The following is a 20676-nucleotide window of genomic DNA, read 5'->3' as shown; positions in this document are numbered from 1 at the left end:
CTTTTCATTATTTAGGGTCAATTGCCAATTTGTGCACCATGCAGACATCTTATCTAAATCTTTTTCAATTGGTTTCGATCTTCTGATGACTTTACTAGACGATAAGAAACAGCATCATCTGCAAACAACGTACGACGGCTGCTCACACTGTCTCCTAAATCATTTATATAGATAAGGAACAACGGAAGGCCTATAAGACTACCTTGCGGAACGCCAGAAATCACTTACGTTTTACGCGATGACTTTCCATCAATTACTACGAACTGTGACCTCTCTGACAGGAAATCACGAATCTAGTCACATGTTGTTGTTATTGTTGTTGTTCTGGTCTCCAATCAAACACTGGTTTGATGCAGCTCTCCATGCTCTATCCTGTGCAAGCCACTTCATCTCCGAGTAACTTCTGCAAACTACACCCTTCTGAATCTGCTAAGTGAATTCATAACTTGGGCTCCCTCTACGACTTTTACCCTCCACGCTTCCCTCCAATACTAAATTGGTGATCCCTTGATGCCTCAGAAGGTGTCCTACCAACCGATCCCTTCTTCTAGTCAAGTTGTTCCACAAATTCTTCTTCTCCCCAATTCTATTCAGTATCTCCTCATTAGTTACGCTACCTACCCATCTAATCTTCAACATTTTTCTGTAGCACCACATTTCAAAAGCTTCTATTTTCTCCTTGTCTAAATTGTTTATCCTCCATGTTTCACTTCCATACATGGCTACACACTCCATACAAATACTTTCAGAAAAGACTTCCTGAGACTTAAATCTGTAGTGGACGTTAAAAAATTTATCTTCTTCAGAAACACATTCCTGGCCAACGCCGGTCAACTTTTTTTATCCTCTCTGCTTCGACCATCATCAGTTATTTTGCTGCCCAAGTAGGAAAACTCATCTACTACTTCAAGTGTCTCATTTCCGAATCTAATTCCCTCAGAATCACCTGATTTAATGTCCGCCCCCGGTAGCTGAGTGGTAGCCGGCACGGTAGCTCAGCGTGTTTGGTCAGAGGGCTGCTCGCCCTCTGTAATAAAAAGAAACTTAGTAAAGAATCAGCGATCAACGCAACGAATAATACCTGAAAAAAAAGAAAAGAAAAAGTGTTCAGCGCGACAGAATGTCAATCCTAAGGGCCCGGGTTCGATTCTTGGCTGGGTCGGAGATTTTCTGCGCTCAGGGACTGGGTGTTGTGTTGTCCTAATCATCATCATTTCATCCCCATCGACGCGCAAGTCGCCGAAGTGCCGTCAAATCGAAAGACTTGCACCCGGCGGACGGTCTACCCGACGGGAGGCCCTAGTCGCAAGACATTTTTATTTGCCTGATTTAATTTGACTACATTCTATTATCCTCGTTTTGCCTTTGGTTATGTTCATCTTATAATCTCCTTTCAAGACACTGTCCATTCCGTTCAACTGTTCGTCCAAGTCCTTCGCTGTTTCTGACAGAATTACAATGTCATCGGCAAACCTCTCTGAGTATTTTAATTCCTACTTCAAATTTTTCTTTTGTTTCCTTTGCTGCTTGCTCAATAAACAGATTGAATAACATCGGGGATAGGCTACAACCCTGTCTCATTCCCTTCTCGACCACTGCTTTCCTTTTGTGCCCCTCGACTATTATGACTGCCATCTTGTTTCTGTACAAATTGTAAATAGCCTCTCCCTCCATGTATTTTATCCCTGCCACCTTCAGAATTTGAAAGAGAGAATTCCAGACACATAACTGAGACGATATTTCATAAGCACGCAATTTCACTTCAAGCCGCTTGTGTGGTACAGTGTCAAAAGCTTCCCAGAAGTGCAGAAACACGGAATCAGTTTGAAATCCCTTGTCAATAGTACTGAACACTTTATTTGAGTAAAGAGCTAGTTGTGTTTCACAAGAATGATGTTTTCTAAATCCCTGTTGACCGTGTGTCAATAGACCTTTCTCTTCGTTGCCATTCACTATGTTCGAACACAATATATGTTCGCCGGCCAGAGTGGCCGAGCGGTTCTAGGCGCTACATTCTGGAACCGCGCGACCGCTACGGTCGCAGGTTCGAATCCTGCCTCGGGCATGGATGTGTGTGATGTCCTTAGGTTAGTTAGGTTCAAGTAGTTCCAAGTTCTAGGGGACTGATGACCTCAGAAGTTAAGTCCCATAGTGCTCAGAACCACTTGAACCATTTTTGAACAATATATGTTCCAAAATCCCGCTGCAAATTGACGTTGACGATATGAGCCTATAATTTAGCGGATTATTAATACAACCTTTCTTGAATATTGGTGTGACCTGTGCAACGTTCCAGTCTTTGTATACGGATCTTCCGTCTAGCGAGAGGTTGTATATGATTGTTGAGTATGGAGCTATTGTATCAGCATATTCTGAAAGGAACCTGCCTTGCTTTTATTGAGTGATTTAAGTTGGTTCACTACTCCGAGGATATCTACTTCTAAATTACTCATGATGGCAGCTGTTCTCGATTCGAATTCTAAAATATATACTTCGTCTTCTTTGGTGAAGGAATTTCGGAAAGCTGTGTGCAGTAACTCTGATTTGGCAGCACTGTCGTCGATAGTACTTCCACTGCAATCACGTAGAGAAGGCATCGACTGTTTTTTTTGCCACTAGCATACTTCACATACGACCAGCTCTTTGCATTTTCTGCCAGCTTTGGAGACAAAGTTTCGTTGTGGCAACTATTACAAGCATCTCGCATTGAAGGCCGCACGTTAGTCAGGTGCTATAATCCTTTTATCGGCGTGTATTAACAAGGACAGTAAACACGAAGAACAGCCAGTGCTTCAGCAGCTACTGCACCGCCAGGGTCCGGCTGACAGCCGCCGCCGCCATGCATAAGCACTGCTCAGTCACCACTGAGGTTCTGATTATTCCTCGTGTTTTACTGTCCTTGTTAATACACATCGACAAAACTAATTACGCACTAGACTAATTTGGGATCACTCTGTCAAACGGATACTTAAAATTCCACTTTAAAAACGATTTTGTTTGTAATGGGAAACAAATCGTAGCTTTCTGTACTTGTTTGATCTGACTACAGCTACACGTTGCAAAAACGAAGTTGCAGTTATGTGCCGAAAACCGGAAAAAATGCGCCTGACGACCCTTAGGAGAGATGCCTACTATAAAAACCTCAGATTGATAATTCTCTCTGATTCAGATCACCTATTACGGAACTCTACGATTCAGAAAGACCAATTCTCGTTCTGAGTGCTCCGTATTTCCTTGTTTAATTATTATAGCTGATGCACGTGGTCAGTGTGGCTTCATAGTGAACATTTAAATTACTGGCTTTTAATTTCTTCATTTGTGTGGCCGTATTGTCCGTAGGTGCTTTACAATTCTGAGGGTATTTCTTTCTGTCGTTACAACTACAAGGAAATGCGTGTTTTTCTCCACAGATGCGTTTCGCTTTATAAAGGTAAGGCATCATCAGTTGTCTGTAATTAAAGACATTTACAATTTAATTTGTTTTTAAGGTCGAAAAACAGTTCGTTAACAGTCTGTTGGTTTTTACTTACGGTCGTTTCTGCTTGGTTTCTGGCCTCCATCAGGAAACGCTGTCTGCTGTCTTTCTTCATAGACACTGATACTAGTAGTCTAATTTTTGGTTGCCCTGCAAAACTAAGCATTTCTTATGTTTTACTACTTTTTTTTACTCTACTCTTTACTGTTTATTTTCGAACTTCTAAATATGTATTGTGTTTTGCAGTGTTGCCAACATAACAGTGCCACTATTTTGTCTTTGACCATTATACAATATGCGTTATTCTATTTAAGTACACTGCTGTGTATTTCTACATTGCGCAAGATTAATGAAGGAATAGTGACGGAGTTTTTTTTTTTCATGAGTGGACATAAGTGTAAAATAGCGTGATGGAGAGTAAATTGGGGGACAAGGTAGGCAGCAAGAAGTGAATGGAACTGGGCTAGGAGGGGGCCGAGTTGGGAGGGTGAGGGGGGAGGGGGGGTGGGAGAGGGTGCAGGATGGAAAACTCTCCTTTCTTCTTCATGTGATTATTTTGTTTAGTGTATATCGTTCAGAATAAAAATGGTTTCCATCCCCACTTCTTACCAAGGTTTCACGGAGGTTTTCCTTTGTTCTAAGACAAATGCTGGTTCTGGAAATTACCTCCAATAGATTCCCAATTGGAACATCCTCTTTCGCAGTTTGCCAGGTGTTTGGTGGAAAAGTCTCTGTCTCTTCAGGCGGTCATTAGTCGAACAGCCCGCCCTACCTGGAAAATAAATAGCACAAAAAATGATACTAGGCGTCACCCAGTGTATGTACTGCCCCTCAATAATTACTGTTTGTTTCGTGGTCTGATAAATGACGAGCTGTGGCATCTCAGGCTCTCACCTTAATGTGACCGTATGTCTGAATCCCGGATAACCACCTTTTTCAGCGGGGACCTGGAGATGCAGACAGTGCTGTGGCCAGCTGTGCTAGGTTTCGGGGTTGAGGATTCATGGTGCAAACAACGCGATCGAGGTGGTCTCACAGATTCCCACCTCTATTTAAATCCGGGGAGTTAAATTGACCATGGCAGTATGGTGTGTCCATACTGGTACTCTTCAGACCCCGCACGTACTCTGTGTGACACGTTCCATTGTCCTGCTGGTAGATGCCACCATGCCGAGAAGAAACAAACCGCCTGTCGGCGTGCACATGGCCGCCAAGGATAGATTGATAAATTGTGCCTTCCAGAATGATGGCACCACCCAAATTATACCACGCAAACATTCCCAAAACCACAACCCTCCTTATTCCAGCCTGGACTCTTACGACTATCACTACAGGCTCATACAGGCCGACAGTCATCTGTCCGATAGAGCATAAATCGTGATTCATCTGAAACGGCCACCTGTCGCCACTTAGTTGACGTCCAGTTGCGGCATGTCGTGCAAATTCCAGCCTTCGTCGCCGACGAACAGCAGTCATCATGGGTGCGTGAATTAGGAAATTTTGGAAATTTTTGGTAAGTTCCTATAGGACCAAACTGCTGAGGTCATCGGTCCCTAGGCTTACACACTACTTAATCTAACTTACGCTACGGACAACGCATATACCCATGCCCGAAGGAGGACTCGAACCTACGACGGGGGAAGTCGCACGAACTGTGGTAAAGCGCCATAGACCACGCGGCTACCGCGCGCGGCTCGTCAATTAGGCGCCTGCTGCGGAGAGGCCCATACGCGGCAACGTTCGCTGAACCTTCGTTAAGGCTATGGCTCTGAGCACTACGGGACTCAACAGCTATGGTCATCAGTCCCCTAGAACTTAGAACTACTTAAACCTAACTAACCTAAGGACATCACACAACACCCAGTCATCACGACTTCGTTAAGGAGACACTATTGGTAGCTCCTTGGTTGTTATGGGCGGTCAGTTGCTCCACAATTGTACGTCTGTTCACCCGTACACATCTCCGCAGCCGCCCTTCACCCCTGTCACTTTTGGCCCGTGGTGCACCACAGAAGCCTCTGCGCCGGTTTTGGATAGCGCCGTTTTGCCGTGCACTATATATATTACACATGGTGGCACATGAACCATTTTCATACTTGTTTCGAAAGTGCCTTCATCCTTGGTCCGAAAGCCAATGATCATGCCCTTTGGATGTCAGGTAAATCGCTCCGTTTCCGTAATACGACAACGACTGCACTGTTTACTAAGTTCCCTCGATATGGTTTATATAGCCTCCACTGCTAGTATTGCCAATTGCATCTGTGACAGCATAGGCGGCTGAAGCAACTCTTGGATATCTTCAGTATTTAATGCTGCAAGTGTATTTGCACATGAACCGTTACATTGTCTAGTAGGGTATATGCACCATACTGCGTTTCTCCCATCCATTTCTTTGTAAAATCCACTGCACAACTCCGAACAGATACCAAGAATATTTCGAGAGAAAATCGCTAATATGAGAAATACCAATTTAATCTTATACAATGTAGCCAATAATATCTCTTTACGTCAGACATGTCTCCACGAGAATATTTTAAAATGAGAGGCGGCGTACTGCCTACGTCAGCTTTAGCTCAGCATTTAATCCTTGTAAACAAACGCCCGCGCTCCGTGGGATCAGCGGTGGTGTTTCGCCCACCCTTCCGTCGATAACTCGTTAACTGGCCTCTTGTTGTCGGCCTCCGGGAACCGCATCGATTAACAACCAAGTGGAATTCGAAATGGGCTGCTGGGGCGCTGAATTAACTGGCTATCACTGAAAGAGCCCTGGAACACCTGTCAGCTTTGTGAGGTCGAAGCCGATTCCAATCGTAATAAATTAATATGCCGCCATTAGGGGGCGGTGTTGTTCCATCAGAAATTTATTTGCATAAAGCGTCAACCAATAATGAGTGCCCTTTTTTCACCTTCAGTTCAAATATTTGTCCATTACGAGGCCAGTTAAGAGCCCACTTTCATTCTGTGTACTTTCAACACCGCTGAGTACCAGCACCAACAGAGCATTCACAGAAAAACGCTAGCTACTTCGTCTCGTTGGATAATCATGGCGGATGACCTATTTTTTCCTTCATTATCATTCATTCTTCGAACCTATCACAATAAAGGCAGTTCATTTCTTATTCAATATCAACAAGACGTCGTATTTGTCTTAATAACCGTACTAACAATGATATTCAGTAAAGAGAGTACGTAAATATTTAGTGTGTGTGTGTGTCTATGTGTGTGTGTGTGTGTGTGTGTGTGTGTGTGTGTGTGCGTTTTTTGTGCTGACTAATGCCGTATATTTTTTTAATACTGATTTTCACTTTTCATGTGTTACACCTTTTGCTTCCACTGAATCTAGTATCAGTCACAAGACGATCCATTTTACAAAGTTTCTTGAATGTTATTCATCATTAGTTCTGCCAAGTCTTCATAATACTACACGTATCCGCGAAGTTCTGTGTGGCAGCTATTACTTGGTGCATAGCTCTGCTTGTAGGTTAGTGTGAGTTCCATGAGGTACCATCTCACTTCAGTCAGTTACTAGGAGTCCCACACGCAAAGCTCCTCTGCCCTCAAAAGATAGTCATTCACGTCGCATCTTTATAAAACACCGATGTGCATCTGTAAATCATCTGAGGTATATAGTAAGAATTATAACTTCTGAGTCGGATACTAAAGACATCGTACACATCAGTGATCTGAGAATGAAGTACTGACTAGTTAACGGTCACATTGTCATAGTCTACATGTGTAATATTCCCCCCCCCCCCCCCCCCCCCGCCTAATCTGAAAGGAGGTAGCAATAAGAACACCGCTCGTGCTAAAACATTTCGATACTTACTAAATACTTTTTTATGTGATGGCAATTTAAATGTGAGTAGGTAAACATTTGACGGTACACTTTCGAAGCCACCCGAACGGCAATAAAGCATCTATATTTGTCGGGCAAATGTTGAGGCAGATTAAACGTAAAATGAGGCAATGAGGCTAACGACGTGGGCCAAGCAGATGTTTACCTCCAGCGTAACGACTTAAGCATGCACGTGTGTGTGTGTGTGTGTGAGTGTGTGTGTGTGTGTGTGTGTGAGTGAGTGAGTGAGTGAGTGAGTGAGTGTGGGTGTGTGTTCAGAGGAGGCTTAGGGGAGGCACATTCCCATGAGTAGGACACTTTGTATTAAGTTCGCTGTTGTACACGCAACTGTTCAAATAATGACTCTGAGCACTATGTGATTAACTCAAAAAATGGCTCTGAGCACTATTGGGACTTAACATCTATGGTCATCAGTCCCCTAGAACTTAGAACTACTTAAAGCTAACTAACCTAAGGACAGCACACAACACCCAGTCATCACGAGGCAGAGAAAATCCCTGACCCCGCCGGTATGTGATTAACTTCTGAGGTCATCAGTCCCCTAGAACTTAGAACTACTTAAACCTAACTAACCCAAGAACGTCGCACACATCCATGCCCGAGGCAGTATTCGAACCTGCGACCGTAGCCGTCGCGCGGTTCTAGACTGAAGCGCCTAGAACTGCTCGGACACAACGGCCAGCCCAACTGTTCATAAAGACCATAAAGTCACATATCGACATAATGACTGTTAGCTGCATTGTCATTCCATTACTTGTAAGCGGACAATGGCGAAAAATTGGTTATTCCGCAGTCCTTTTTCAATGGCAAATTAAAATGTAAATTTGGCCCACCACGACTGAAATTTTTATTTCTGGCTGACAGGACAGCTCGTCTGTAAACTTTTTGACAGGTACGCACACGCTCTTGCTTATAGCGATTCCGCCGCTTCGCTCCCGAACTGAAAGTGCGTTGGTTTTTCTGCATCTTGATTGTGCAGCGTTACCTGTAATTGATGGATGAGGCATAAATAAACAATGTTTTGCCTTATAATTTCATTGTTCCTGAATCGAGCTGGTGCACTGTTCACACACAAATAAAAATGCAACTTACAGTCATTCGTTTATTACCTTAAACAAAAAGTCCACTTTCGCCTCCGATTCCTTTTTCTAACGACGCTTTATCCTTCTCCCCAACAGACACCTGCAAAAAAATCTTACGATCTTTCGATTCGCTGTAGATGGAAGGTACCGATAAAAGATGGTTACAGGTAATTTATAATTGTAGAGATAATGAAATTAGATCCGCGCGTGGTAACCGGGCGGTCTTAGACGACTTGACACGGTTCGCTCGGCTCCCCCCGTCGGAGATTCGAGTCCTCCCTCGGGAATCGACGTGTGTATTGTCCTTAGCGTAGGTTAGTTAGATTAAGTAGTGTGTAAGCCTAGGAACCGATGACCTCAACAGTTTGGTCCCATAGGAACTTACCACCACACCAACGAAATGAGCTGTATTCGCTACTTAAACATTCCAAGTTCTTGATCAATCATGTATATTAGTGCACGTATTGTCAGACTATTTTGACAGTTTGGTTTACTTTGGACTCCATGTTCCATACATTAGGACTTTTCTTGAACGTGTGCAAAAAAGTGTTATGTTTGATTTATAATGAGGGTATAATTTTGATCGGTTCGCCAGCTCCTATGCCCAGGAAACTCAAACGCCACAACTGAAATAGGCGGATGAATACTGAAGCTGACATGCCAAACAGCAAAATACAATGTTGTGGCACGAGTCCCGCTACAGTCGGTAGTACGTGACACACGCATGTGTATGTGACTACAGTTTGGTGGTGGCATTGTTATGAGGCATCAAAAATGTTCAAATGTGTGTGAAATCTTATGGGACTTAAGTGCTAAGGTCATCAGTCCCTAAGCTTACACACTATTTAACCTAAATTATCCTAAGGACAAACACACACACCCATGCCCGAGGGAGGACTCGAACCTCCACCGGGACCAGCCGCACAGTCCACGACTGCAGCGCATTAGACCGCTCGGCTAATCCCGCGCGGCTACGAGGCACTGCGGAAAAACGTCAGAACTGATACATTTGAACGTCATTACAAGCAACATGTGAGCTCGCCTCGTCGAATTGCAAGCCCTATGTGAAGGACAATTCAAGTCAGACAGAACACTCCTTCTGACGATTCCGTTGATGAACCAAAATATTATGCCTATTATTCAACGTGAAATTACATGCCGCCTGGTGACACGTGATTCGATGAGGAAAGTACGAGGGTTGGGACTTTAATAGTGGCAACTATTTATTTACAGCTCGTACAAAATAGATACGTGTTTAAAGTTTTACTGATCTTCAAAGTAGTCACCAGCATTGTGTATAGCCCGTTGCCAGCGATGTGGAAGTCGTAGGATACTCTTAGCGGTGCCACTTGTGTTGACAGTTCGAGCGGCGCGGTCTACTGCCCGACGAATTTGTAGCAGTTCTGAAGCGAATGCCGTGAAGTGTTTCCTTCAGTTTAGAAATCGAGTTGAACTTACGAGATCTTAAGTCAGGGGAGTGCAGTAGGTGGTATAGCACTTAGCAGCCCCATCAGTCAAACAAATTAGTAACAGCTTGCACTGTACGTGCTTGAGCATTGTCCTGAAAAATGATGGTCAGGTCCTGCAGAAAGTGTCATCACTTCTGTCTCTAAGCTGGTCGTAGGTTGTGTTCCAAAACTGAACAGCGTAGAGTCAGAAGTGATGACACTTTCTGCAGGACCTGACCATCATTTTGCAGGACAATGCTCAAGCACGTACAGTGCAAGCTCTTACTGATTTGTTTGACTGATGGGGCTGCTAAGAGCTATACCACCTACTGCACTCCCCTGACTTAAGCCCTCGTAAGTTCAACACGATTTCTAAACTGAAGGAAACACTTCACGGCATTCTCTTCAGAACTGCTACAAATTCGTCGGGCAATAGACCGCGCCGCTCGAACTGTCAACATAACTGGCACTGCTAAGCGTATCCTGCTACTTTCACATCGCCGGTAACGGGTTATACACAATGCTTGTGACTACTTTGAAAGTCAGTAAAACTCTGAGACACGCATCTATTGAGTACGAGCTGTAAATAAATAGTTGTCTCTACTAAAGTTCCAACCCTCGTATATTACGGAGCAGAGACGAACGGGGGAATCATTCAGCGACAAAGTGGGTATCAATTGGGGAAAGCCTCTATCGTAAGCAACTTAAAAAAGTGAATACTCTTATGGCCCCCGACGCTTGGGAACAACCATCTCCACACCGGCGAAGCTGGTTGGCTGTCAGCGTGCTACTATCATGGGCATCTACGGAAAGTGAAGGTCGGTGAAACCACTATTAGTCGACAAGATGTCGGATATCTACCCCTCATCACAGAACATGGAGGTCGGCTTCTTGCCAAATCTGTAAACCGGGAAAGGCGGCTATCCGTTGCAGATATGACAACAGAGTACAATTGAGGTACAGGCACAAGTGTTTCGGAGCACACCGTTCAGCGCATGTTGTTAAATGCGTGACTACGCAGCAGACGATTCCTGCAAGTTCCCGTGCTGACCAAGCGAAATTATCAGCTAAGATTGCTGTGGATCAATGCAAACGTGTCGCCTACTAGGGTGAATCACGTTTCTTGTTACCCTAGGCCGATGGTCAGGTCCGGATGGGCCGTCTTCCAGCCGCGAAACATGCTTTGCTGCTTTACTGCGTTCCTAAGGCTGATCATCACACTATCAAGCAAGTGGTCATAAAGATATGGCTCATCGGTGTCTCTGCAGAGTAACATGTAGATACACCGAAAGACGAAAAATAATAATGACACGTCATTTCCGTTCAGAAGCAGTTTGGCTAATTGGCCGTGACACCTGTACAAAAGAGCAATAAAGTTCTAGTCATTATTTCCATTGAACCTGTTTAATGTGTATGCTCATATCTTAGATAATATTATCAAACCTCTTCTATTATGGGAGTAAGCTAACCTTCGTAACGTGAAGAACACTAATGACTAAAAAAGAAAGAACAACTGAATAGTGTTTCAATCGTTATGATAATCCCTGGCGAACAGCGCTAATCCGTCTGCGAAAGTAACGTGGTTGCCTGTCACCAAGCCTTCCGTGTAAACGTATGTACAGAGACTGTCGGCTGTGAAAACGCCGTTTCGTCAAAGAGAAAATCATCTACAGGTACTTTCATAAAAAATTCGATGCTGTAAAACCAGAACAATCAAATTGCGTAGCTGGCGTTGTATCGTATTGCTCTTCGGAGGCAACTACAGTATTTGTTCACCCAGAACAGATGAAGAGTGGTACGCTAGGTATAATATTTTACAGCCCGCGCTGTTTTCCTCTCGGGTGGAAGAATACAAAAGAATGAAGGACAAAGACTGCTCGGTTGTGCCACAGGTTTATATAAAAAGCACGTTGCTCTTTCATTCGAGGACTACCCCTACAGTCTTCTCCCAAGCACACTCTTTCGTCTCCCAACCGACGTAAATTTGATTTCTTCCTTTCCTGCCCGTTAGTGGTACTCGCTAGGGGAAATAGCTGACGTGTCTGACAACGCAAGGAAGAAGGTCACAAGACCGTGAAAAAGTGACAAAACTCTTGTAGGGAAGAATTTCGCAACCTTCCGATGGCAGCGGGCTGTCTGCTATGCGTAAATGTATTGAGAGAGGGTGAAGAAGATAACCTGACCATCTATTGGCTATCGCTGAAGAATACTTCGAAAAAGTCTAAAGCTTGTATAAATACAAGAGAGTGGTCGATCATACAAATTTGAGGATCTGACCAAAAAAGTAACGTTTATGACCCGCTCTTCTCAAAATCCTGATTTTCAAATGGTTCAGATGGCTCTGAGTACTATGGCACTTAACATCTAAGGTCATCAGTCCCATAGACTTAGAACTACTTAAACCTAACAAACCTAAGAACATCACACACATCCATGCCCGAGGCAGGATTCGAACCTGCGACCGTAGCAGCAGTGCGGTTCCGGACTGAAGCGCCTAGAACCGCTCGGCCACAGCGGCCGGCTCCTGAATTTGTTTGTATCTTCAGCAACATATAAAAACTTAGCCTTCTTCTGTTATTTTGATATACCCTTAAAAAATTTCTTGCGTTAAGTGCCGCGTTATATCTTGAAATATCGGTGAATCGTTGCCGTCCTCTCGATCTATTTCCAACGACCTTTTCCACGATGTCTGACGTTCTGATTACTGTAATTCCATTCCTGACGTTGAAACGAGTGAGAGGAGGGAGGGCTGAGTAGGGGGTGGGGGGGGGGAGGTGAGACGAAATATGAAGAATGTCAGTTGTGAGTTGATGGGACCACATAGACCGACACTGCCTCCACTGGGTAGAGGCACAAGATATGTGTGGATACGCAAAAACAAGTCAGGTAAATGCATACACTTCCCACTTTTGCACTTATACACTCCTAGCTAGCTAACGACAGCGACTGTAACCTTTTGTAACGCTAGTGTGTATCAAAACGGATCACCTAATTATAAACAAAATCATAACTATTATGTTATTTGAAATATGTGCGTGAACAGTGTACTGCTGGAAAGAGCAAACTCTCGAGTTTTACATGACTCCCGCTAGGCAGCAGCAGTGTGCGTCTACTTCAGTTCTAGTGAAAATGGTGTAGGGACAGCAGAAAGCGTTTTGTGTTCTACATTTTGCGCAGTGCGGCTCAGTAATAACTGTTGGGCGTGACTTTCGTAATAGGTATAGTATGGACCCTCCTACTGCACAGAGCATTAGACGATGGTTTGAACAATTCCGGGAAACAGGTTGTTTGTGTAAAGAAAAACCGCCGGGCCGTCCCCGTGTGTCTGACACAGACGTCGAACGCATCCGCCATGGTTTCACAAGGAGACCGCAGAAATCCGTTCACTATGCAGCTCGGCAGCTAAAAATGCTCCCGATGTCCGTCTGGCGTGTGTTGCGTCGACATTTACACATGAAAAGATGCAAAATTCAGCTACTGCAAGCTTTTCGTGAAGGTGGCAAACGACAACGTGTGGAGTTCTGTAATTTCATTCTTGGCAAGATTGAGGATGACAGTTTCCTTATACGCTTAACGTTTGGTGACGAGGCAACGTTCCATTTAAATGGAAAGATGAACCGTTATAATGTGAGAGTATGGGGTACGGAACAACCACTTGAAGTTGTACAACATGAGAGGGGCTCTCCATGATTTAATGCGTTTTGTGCAGTTTCACGGGAAACGGTGTATGGTCCATTCTTCTTAGCCGAGGACCTGTTACGGAAGCACATATCTCGATTTGCTTGAGAACTTCCTTTTACCACAACTGGAGACTGATTCGAATTGTGTGTGTGAATTCCTAAGGGACCAAACTGCTGAGGTCATCGGTCCCTAGTCTTAAGTTAGCTTAAACTAACTTATGCTAAGAACAACACACACACCCATGCCCGAGGGAGGACTCGAACCTCCGGTGGGAGGGGTCGCGCAATCCATGACACAGCGCCTCAAAACTCGTGGCCACTCCGCGCGGCGACTGAGTCGAATGACTTCATTCACCAACATGATGGTGCACCACCACACTGGCACCTAGATGTCCGGAAATTTTTAAATTAAAGGATTACTGACCGATGATGGGTCGCACTGGACCAAATAATTCAACCTTATATTACTGGCCTCCAAGGTCATCGGACCTGATTGTGTGTGATTATTCCTTGTGGGGTTTATAAAAGGCTCTGTTTATGTGCATCCACTACCAACAACAATGAATGAACTGAGACATCGTATAGCAGCAGGTTGTTGTTGTTGTGGTCTTCAGTCCTGAGACTGGTTTGATGCAGCTCTCCATGCTACTCTATCCTGTGCAAGCTTCTTCAGCTCCCAGTACCTACTGCAACCTACATCCTACTGTATCTGTTTGGTGTATTCATCTCTTGGTCTCCGTCTACGATTTTACCCTCCACGCTGTCCTCCAATACCAAATTGCTGATCCCTTGATTTCTCACAACATGTCCTACCAACCGACCCCTTCTTCTAGTCAAGTTGTGCCACAAACTTCTCTTCTCCCCGATCCTATTCAACACCTCCTCATTAGTTAAATGATCTACCTATCTAATTCTTCTGTAGCACCACATTTCGAAAGCTTCTATTCTCTTCTTGTCCAACCTATTTATCGTCCATGTTTCACTTCCATACATGGCTACACTCCATACAAATACTTTCAGAAACGACTTCCTGACACTTAAATCTATACTCGATGTTAACAAATTTCTCTTCTTCAGAAATGCTTTCCTTGCCATTGCCAGGCTACATTTTATATCCTCCCTACTTCGACCATCATCAGTTATTTTACTCCCCAAATAGCAAAACTCCTTTACTACTTTAAGTGTCTCATTTCCTAATCTAATTACCTCAGCATCACCCGACTTCATTCGACTACATTCCATTATCCTCGTTTTGCTTTTGTTGATGTTCATCTTATACCCTCCTTTCAAGACACTGTCCATTCCGTTCAGCTGCTCTTCCAAGTCCTTTGCTGTCTCTGATAGAATTACAATGTCATCGGCGAACCTCAAAGTTTTTATTTCTTCTCCATGGATTTTAATACCTACTCCGAATTTTTCTTTTGACTCCTTCACTGCTTGCTCAATATAGAGATTGAATAACAACGGGGAAAGGCTACAACCCTGTGTCACTCCCTTCCCAACCACTGCTTCCCTTTCATGTCCCTCGACTCTTGTAACTGCCATCTGGGGTTTCTGTACAAATTGTAAATAGCTTTTCGCTCCCTGTCTTTTACCCCTGCCACCTTCAGAATTTGAAAGAGAGTATTCCAGTCAACATTGTCAAAAGCTTTCTCTAAGTCTACAAATGCTAGAAACGTAGGTTTGCCTTTCCTTAATCTAGCTTCTAAGATAAGTCGTAGGGTCAGTATTGCCTCACGTGTTCCGATATTTCTACGGAACCCAAACTGATCAGCAGCAGGTATGGAAGCTTTAAGTCAAGACATACTCCCTGCAGTATGGGAACAATTTGAATACTGCATTGACTTATGCCGTGCATCTCATGGGGGACATATTGAACACGTATGAAAAGGTATGGAAAAAAATACTTTTTGAGTTTCCCGAACATCAAAAAACAAAATTCATTGTATATGTTTATTAGTTTCAGATATACAGACGTACCAAATCGGATGTTCCTTTTTTTTACTATTTTATTTTACTTCGGAGTTAAACGCGGCCATACGACCAAAAGTCACGGAAAGAGTTGTACCATTTGAATATGTTCTGTGTGTGAAACCCGAAGTTCATAATTTGATGCTGCGTATGGCGCGAGTAGAAGCTAAATATCTGAACTGCTGTTACCGATAAGTGTGTGTTGAACGTAGCAGCACGTCGCCACTTTATGGAATACGAACGTGGGATGATAATTGGTCCAAGACGCAAGGCCATCATCGGATTTTCAATGATAACAATGTTTTGGATGGTTTTTCAGTATCGCAGAGACAGTAGTTCTACTCGGCATAAACCACCACTGGCAACGGCCACAAGTGTATAACGAGCGGTACCCACGTGGCCTCCGCAGACCCAGACGGGCTTATCGGCGGACCACTGCCAGCCATATCGCCGCCGATTGGAATGTGTGTGGTGTCAGGAGCCCACTTCTACAAGTATGTACGAAGAAAGACGCACCACACAGGCCTTAGACGTAGGTCGAGACATGTACCTTTGTCTTCCCATGACTTCAACTCATTGCATCTAAGAATAGTCTTAGCCAAAATAGGTCGATTGTCTGGAAGACCAATTTAGCACCAACGCTTTCAACTCTCTACGAAGAATGCTTTCACTTTCACTATAACATTATTACCACCTAATGACTCTTTACCTGGATAGGCGGAGATCGCCGGCCAGGGTGGCCGAGCGGCTCTAGGCGCTACAGTCTGGAACAGCGAGACCGCTACGGTCGCAGGTTCGAATCCTGCCTCGGGCATGGACGTGTGTGATGTCCTTAGGTTAGTTAGGTTTAAGTAGTTCTAAGTTCTAGGGGACTGATGACCTCAGAAGTTAAGTCCCATAGTGCTGAGAGCCATTTGAACCATTAGGCGGAGATCAAATAGTAAATGGACGAAAGATTAGGAGTTACTACATAAGATGTAAACTAAATGAAACTGTGTTAAAAGTTGCCGGCGCATTTGTCGCGTTATCTCGATGAAAATCCGATATTTCGACAATATCCACCGTTTTCATCGTTAGTAAAGCAACTGAGAGCGGAAGAAGTAACAGAATCATGGAGACATAGCTGATGTAGTACTGCCCACTACGACCGGAGATTACGTTGGTGCCAAGATGAATCGTCATTGGGAGCGTCTTTGTTTCAATCGCTACGTATAATATGGGAAACACTCCTCTGCATTTCCTGCAACACATCAATCCGCCCAGTAAGACACACGCACATACACAACATATATGCGCAATGAATGACATTGTCTCAGGAGTAAATGTGAACAGTTCCAATCCCCTATTTCCCACCAGCGACCGAGCGAGGTGGCGCAGTGGTTAGCACACTGGACTCGCATTCGGGAGGACGACGGTTCAATCCCGTCTCCGGCCATCCTGATTTAGGTTTTCCGTGATTTCCCTAAATCGTTTCAGGCAAATGCCGGGATGGTTCCTTTGAAAGGGCACGGCCGATTTCCTTCCCAATCCTTCCCTAACCCGAGCTTGCGCTCCGTCTCTAATGACCTCGTTGTCGACGGGACGTTAAACACTCACCACCACCACCACCCACCAGCGTTTCAACACGTTTCCCTTGGTTAGCAGATAAATACCGGATCTAGCAAATCAGTCCCATCTATTCCCAATAGGAAAACCTCTCAGAACCACTACAAGTTCGCCATCTATTGCCTAAAAAGAACCGCGACTTTTAAATGGGCGTAGAAAAGGAGTGTGAATCTCAGTGTCTTGGTGTGAAGTGGTTACCCCACGCACTGCCGTGTCCAAATCACATAATTCTACATAAATTTGTTCACAAATATTCTAGATCAAGCATCTCTATTAAAGTTGTTTACTCACATTCTAGTTTCTACAGGCTCTTTGGCGACCGAACGATAGTCACGGCTTCAGAGTCCCAGATGTTTACAATATTTCTTGTGGACTTGGCAATAGTTACGTGGGACAGTTTCGTAGCGCTGTACCGGACGTCAGCGGCACATAAAGAGCTGCTGTTGCAAAACGTAGGCTAAACGAATAAGCACAAAACCTTGTTTCAGGGAACGTTAATTGTAGCGCGGCTCTCAGTCATCCAAGAAGGTGTGGAATCAGAATGTATGTGAAACAACAGTGCCGGCCGGTGTGGCCGAGCGGTTCTAGGCGCTTCAGATTGGAACCGCACGACCGCTACGGTCGCAGGTTCGAATCCTGCCTCGGGCATGGATGTGTGTAAGTCCTTAGGTTAGTTAGGTTTAAGTAGTTCTAAGTTCTAGGGGACTGAAGACCTCAGATGTTAAGTATCATAATGCTCAGAGGGATTTGAACCATTTTTTTGAAACAACAGTAACGAAGATACAAGCAAGGAAAATCTGGAAAAACCTTCGTCGAAACTCGGTGGTAGGGATTTTTTAATTTACTTTCTAATCAATGTCATTCACTTATACTGTCAAAAATTAAGATTTTTTTTATATGTTTCGAGTATGTATGTAGTGTGCAGTCTATGTACGAGTGCGTCACTGTGCGGACTGAGTGGTGCAATACTGCAGAGGAGTATTTCCGGTTTTATAAGTCTTCGTGCAAACAAAGATGCTACTACTGACGGTTCATCGCAGACGCTAATGTAATCTCTGATCGCAGTAGGGTAAGTCGCGTAAGACGTAACACCCCCTTTATTCCGGGGGCGATTGCACGTATCGGCGTGCGGTTTTCGGCGAATCATAGCGGACTATGGGGTACATTCGTTGGTACATTCACAATAATCACAACGTTTATATTGACCGAGTTAATGAGGCTAGTACATGTTTTTAAATGGGACGCTATACTTTTTTACCATCATTCGAACGCTCTGGAAAATACGCGTATAGTGATGTAACGCATGTTGCTATTGTGATTCAAACTTTGCTTAAAAGAGGGCGGATGGGGATGTACCTACGTAGCATAGGCCGTGCATGCTGCATAGAGCACGGCAACTCGGCCTGCGGGTCGCGCGAGGCGTGTTTACAGTCTGCAGCCGCTTCCGACCGCCTCGACCTTCAATCGAATGGCTCTGAGCACTATGGGACTCAACTGCAGTGGTCATCAGTCCCCTAGAACTTAGAACGACTTAAACCTAACTAACCTAAGGACAACACACACATCCAAGCCCGAGGCAGGATTCGAACCTGCGACCGTAGCGTCGCGCGGTTGCAGACTGTAGCGCCTAGAACCGCTCGGCCACCCTGGCCGGCTCGACCTTCAATCGTACAATATTTCCCAGCGTCTTTTAAGCGAAGTTTGAATCACAATAGCAACATGCTTTACATCACTATACGCGTCTTTTCCAGAGCGTTCTAATGATGGTAAAAGAAAGTATAGCGTCCCATTTAAAAAACATGTACTTGCGTCATTATCTCGGTCAATATAAACGTTGTGATTATTGTGCATGTACCAAAGTATGTTCCCCCATAGTCGGATATGATTCGCCGAACACCGCTTGTCGATACGTGCAATCGCCAACGGAATAATAGGGGGGGGGGGGGGGGGGGGTTACGTCTTACGCGACTCACCCTGTATACAGATTTGGGCTACGCTGATTTCTTTATTCTAGTGGTTTTATTTCTGTCATTAGACTTTAGAGTAATTATCAGTCCAAATCTAAAAGCTCTCTTGTGAGCACCATGTGAAGAAAAGATTGGGAAACGACCAAACACAGCAAAATATGTTCTCAGCGATTTCGGGAAGGGGACGTAGACGGAACATGAGTTTCGTCACTCGGTATTACGGAAAATGCTGGATTACAAAATCAGCCAGTTCACATCAGGTACACCGCTCCTTGGTTATACGAAACGTGTAATAAAATAAATCTTACACTGACGAGGCCAAATACGACGTATTAATGGATAAAATATGCATGTAAGACCAGAAGAAACGTCTGAAAATACCTTCATGATACTGTGTTATTCACGAGAGCACTGAAATTTTACTAAATCAATTGTCACGTGGACACGACAGAAACTGAGGAGAAAGAAGCGATTGTAAACAGTAGTCTGCTAATGTTTGTGGGCTACTAACGTGGACGCGCCGACTTGTAAGCAGTATTCAGCGTGAGTCTGTAGCACCACCATCCATTATTATACCTCCGCGCAGTTATAACCGTGTAATACCTCTTCTTCTATATGAAGATGGCATCTGTCCGAAAGAACAGATACCATCGGTGACCTTGTAGCTAGTTAGAATGAAATTAAAATTAAATCAATACAATGAAACGAATACCCTTAGATGCATACTGACGTTGATATACGTCAGGGGACAGTTGAAAATGTGTGCCCCAACCGGGACTCGAACGTGAGATCTGCTTACATGGCAGACGCTCTATCCATCTGAGCCACCGAGGGCACAGAGGATAGTGCCCCACATTCTCAGCTTACAGTCCACACACTACATTCGTAGTGCCCCTGCCATTATACCCATTACTCGCGGCAGACAATCCACCGAGTCCCGTAAGAGTTTGGGCAATTCGTGTGCATCCGCACTGAAGAAGGTCATCAGCCGGTTAGCCTTTAACGATATGAAGATGGCATCTGCTCTTTCGGACATGTCCGAAAGAACAGATTTCATCTTCTAAATAGTAGATATGGTTGAAATCTCGTAATTTTATCGATAAATAACGTGCAATGTGAACAGAAAACGCATAGTATTACAAAAATGGAAATGAAAAGAGCGTATGGCATTACTGGCCGGGAGGCCCCACCCCGGGAAGTTCGACCGCCAGGTGTAAGTCTTATTGCAGTCGACGCCACATTGGGCGACTTGCGTGCCGGTGATGAGGATGAAATGATGACGAGGACAGCACAACAGCCAGTCCTCGAGCGGAGAAAATCTCCAACCCGGCCGGGAATCGAAACCGGTCCTACTTGCACCGAACGCAAGCACGTTACCACCTAGCTAAGCAGGCGGACTTAGTACAACAAATCCATCGCGAAAGACTGCGTGGTCATGAAGGAAAGTTCCTGTAACCATTTCAGGTTGGTGTTCGCGTACGCCTGGCTGTTTCCTAGGCCTACGAGAAAGACAGGCCGCGGCGCATGTGTCACAGCACAAACACTGCAGGTCTTACGAGTGCCAGCAGCCGTCTCCGACGCGGGGAGAGTAA

General features: G+C 44.5%; 1 protein-coding gene across 1 annotated transcript in view; it reads left to right on the top strand.

Annotated features, from left to right (window-relative positions):
- The window catches only part of LOC126249355 (WASH complex subunit homolog 1-like), a 308384-nt gene that overhangs the window by 142211 nt on the left and 145497 nt on the right, over positions 1–20676 (top strand). The gene's annotated exons all lie outside the window — the stretch shown is intronic.

This window comes from Schistocerca nitens, chromosome 1 (assembly GCF_023898315.1).
Source record: "Schistocerca nitens isolate TAMUIC-IGC-003100 chromosome 1, iqSchNite1.1, whole genome shotgun sequence".
NCBI classification, from domain to species: Eukaryota; Metazoa; Arthropoda; class Insecta; order Orthoptera; family Acrididae; genus Schistocerca; species Schistocerca nitens.
Note: the sequence above shows the minus strand (reverse complement) of the source record. Positions and strands in the feature narration are given on the sequence as shown.